We start from the raw sequence: 4,057 nt of genomic DNA on the forward strand, positions 1-4,057 counted from the left end.
CAGTTGTATCTTTCTTAAGGCGAAATCTAGAAGTCGTTTTCGAGGGTGCTAAATGAAATCCTTTTCGCCCTCACTCGCGCCTCTAGGTAGCCACAGATATAAATGTTCAGTGATGGAATAACTTCTCGGTGGGCATCACAATTGTAGCAGAAGGAATGAAAGGTCAGGTGAAATAAGAAACACGAGAGACCCAAACCATGTTGTTATTGTAGACACATGCAGATATGTTTTTGTTACCAACAGTGGTTCCCCAAACATAACAGCATTACAATGCTTGCCATTATTTTTAAATTTTGCTTAGGATATGCTTTTCTTTCTAGCTAAGTGAACTGGAAAGATGTTAATCGAAGGCAACAAATCCATCATTGCACAGATATCTAGACGCTTGTTTTTGCTATCTCAACCACCACTTTTGAGGCAGATATAAATGCAGTTGTGTCGTTCTGGAGGCGAAATCTAGGAATCGTTCCGAGGGTGCTAAAAAATCCTTTTCACCCTCATTCGCGGCTCTAAGTAGCCGCAGATGTAAATATTCAGTGATGCTATAACTTCTCAGTGGGCAACACAATTGCAGCAGAAGGAATGAAAGGTCAGGTGAGAAAGAAACACGAGAGGCCTTAAGCACACAGTTATTGTGGACACATGCAGATGTGTTGGTTACAAACAGTGGTAATTTTTGCTTAGGATATGCTTTTCATTCTAGCTAAGTGAACTGGAGAGATGTTAATCGAAGGCAACAAATCCATAATTGCACAGAGATATCCACGCTTGTGTTTGCTATGTCAACCACAACTTTTGAGGCCGATATATATGCAGTTGTGTCGTTCTTGAGGCGAAATATAGGACACGTTTTCGAGGATGCTAAATGAAATCCTTTTAACCCTCATTCGCGCCTCTGGGTAGCCACAGATATAAATGTTCAGTGATGGAATAACTTCTCGGTGGGCATCACAACTGCAGCAGAAGGAATGAAAGGTCAGGTAAGAAAGAAACACGAGAGGCACTAAGCACACGGTTATTGTGGACACATGCAGATATGTTTTTGTTACAAACAGTGGTTGCCCAAACATAACAAAATTACAATGCTTGGCTATATTTTTAAATTTTGCTTAGGATATGCTTTTCTTTCTAGCTAAGTGAACTGGGAAGATGTTAATCGAAGGCAACAAATCCATAATTGCACAGATATATAGACGCTTGTTTGTTATGTCAATCACCACTTTTGATGCCGATATAAATGCAGTTGTGTCGATCTTAAGGCGATATCTAGGAATCGTATTCGAGGGTGCTAAAAAATCCTTTTCACCCTTATTCGCGCCTATAGGTAGCCACAGATGTAAATGCTCAGTGATGCAATAACTTCTCGGGGGGCATCACAACTGGAGCAGAAGGAATGAAAGGTCAGGTGAGAAAGAAACACGAGAGACCCAAAGCACGCTGTTATTGCGGACACATGCAGATATGTTTTTGTTACAAACAGTGGTTGCCCAAACATAAAAAATTACAATACTTTCCATTATTTTTAAATATTGCTTAGAATATGCTTTTCTTTCTATGTAAGTGAACTGGAAAGATGTTAATCGAAGGCAACAAATCCATCATTGCACAAATATATAGACGCTTGTATTTCCTATGTCAGCCACCACTTTTGAGGCCGATATAAATGCAGTTGCGTCGTTCTTAAGGCGAAATCTAGGAGTCGTTTTCGAGGGTGCTAAATTAAATCCTTTTCACCCTCATTCGCGCCTCTAGGTAGCCACAGATGTAAATGTACAGTGATGCTATAATTTCTCGGTGGACATCACAATTGCAGCAGAAGGAATGAAAGGTCTTGTGAGAAAGAAACACGAGAGGCCCTAAGCACACGGTTATTGTGGACACATGGGGCTATGCTTTTGTTACAAACACTGGTTGCCCAAACATAACAAAATTACAATGCTTGCCATTATTTTTAAATTTGGCTTAGGATATGCTTTTCTTTCTAGCTAACTGAACTGGAAAGATGTTAATCGAAGGCAACAAATCCACAATTGCACAGATATATAGACGCTTGTTTGCTATGTCAATCACCACTTTTGATGCCGATATAAATCCAGTTGTTTCGATCTTAAGGCGAAATATAGGACTCGTTTTCGAGGGTGTAAAAGATCCTTTTCACCGTCATCCACGCCTCTAGGTAGCCACAGATGTAAATGTTCAGTGATGCTATAACTTCTCGGTGGGCATCACAATTGCAGCAGAAGGAATAAAAGGTCAGGTGAGAAAGAAACACGAGAGACCCAAAGCATGTTGTTATTGTAGACACATGCAGATATGTTTTTGTTGCAAACAGTGGTTGCCCAAACATAACAACATTACAAAGCTTGCCATTATTTTTAAATTTTGCTTAGGATATGCTTTTCTTTCTAGCTAAGTGAACTGGAAAGATGTTAATCGAAGGCAACAAATCCATCATTGCACATATATCTAGACTTTTGTGTTTCCCATCTCAACCACCACTTTTGAGGCCGATATAAATGCAGTTGTGTCTTTCTTAAGACGAAATCTAGGACTCGTTTTCGAGGGTGCTAAATGAAATCCTTTTCACCCTCATTCGCGCCTCTAGAAAGCCACAGATATAAATGTTCAGTGTTGGGATAACTTCTTGGTGGGCACCAAAATTGCTGCAGAAGGAATGAAAGGTCAGGTGATAAAAAGAAACACGAGAGGCCCTAAGCACACGGTTATTGTGGACACATGCGGATATGTTTTTGTCACAAATAGTGGTTGCCCAAAGGTTACAAAATTACAATGCTTTCCATTATTTTACAATATTGCTTAGGATATGCTTTTCTTTCTAGCTAACTGAACTGGAAAGTTGTTAATCGAAGGCAAGAAATCCATAATTGCACAGATATCTAGAGGCTTGTGTTTGCTATCTCAACCACCACTTTTGAGGCCGATATAAATTAAGTTGTGCCGTTCTTAAGGCGAACTCTAGGACTCGTTTACAAGAATGCTAAAAAATCTGTTTGACCCTCATTCGCGCCTCTAGGTAGCCACAGATGTAAATTTTCAGTGGTGCTATAACTTCTCGGTGGGCATCACAATTGCAGCAGAAGGAATGAAAGGTCAGGTGAGAAAGAAACACGAGAGACCCAAATCATGTTGTTATTGTGGACACATGCAGATATGCTTTTGTTACAAACAGTGGTTGCCCAAACATAACAACATTACAATGCTTGCCATTATTTTTAAATTTTGCTTAGGACATGCTTTTCCTTTCTAGCTAAGTGAACTGGAAAGCTGTTAATCGAAGGCAACAAATCCATCATTGCGCAGATATCTAGACGCTTGTGTTTGCTATCTCAACCACCACTTTTGAGGCCGATATAAATGCACTTGAGTCGTTCTTAAAGCGAACTCTAGGACTCGTTTTCAAGGGTGCTAAAAATCCTTTTGACCCTCATTCGCGCCTCTAGGTAGCCACAGATGTAAATGTTCAGTGATGCTATAACTTCTCGGTGGGCATCACAATTGCAGCAGAAGGAATGAAAGGTCAGGTGAGAAAGAAACACGAGAGGTCCTAAGCACACGGTTATTCTGGACACATGCGGAAATGTTTTTGTTACAAATAGTGGTTGCCCAAACGTTACAAAATTACAATGCTTTCCATTATTTTTAAATATTGCTTAGGATATGCTTTTCTTTCTAGCTAAGTGAACTGGAAAGATGGTAATCGAAAGCAATAAATCCATAATTGCACAGGTGTACAGACGCTTGTGTTTTCAATGTCAACCACCATTTTTGATGCCGATATAAATGCAGTTGTGTCGTTATTACGGCGAAATCTAGGACTCGTTGTCGAGGGTGCTATAAAATTCTTTTCTCCTTCATTCGCGCCTCTAGGTAGCCGCAGATGTAAATGTTCAGTGATGCTGTAACTTCTCGGTGGGCATCACAATTGCAGCAGAAGGAATGAAAGGTCAGGTGCGAAAGAAACACCACAGACCCAAAGCATGCTGTTATTGTGGACACATGCAGATATGTTTTTGTTACATACAGTGGTTGCCCAAAC

The sequence above is a fragment of the Amblyomma mixtum genome, chromosome 9 (genome assembly GCF_055824585.1).
Source record: "Amblyomma mixtum isolate Tamu chromosome 9, ASM5582458v1, whole genome shotgun sequence".
NCBI lineage: Eukaryota > Metazoa > Arthropoda > Arachnida > Ixodida > Ixodidae > Amblyomma > Amblyomma mixtum.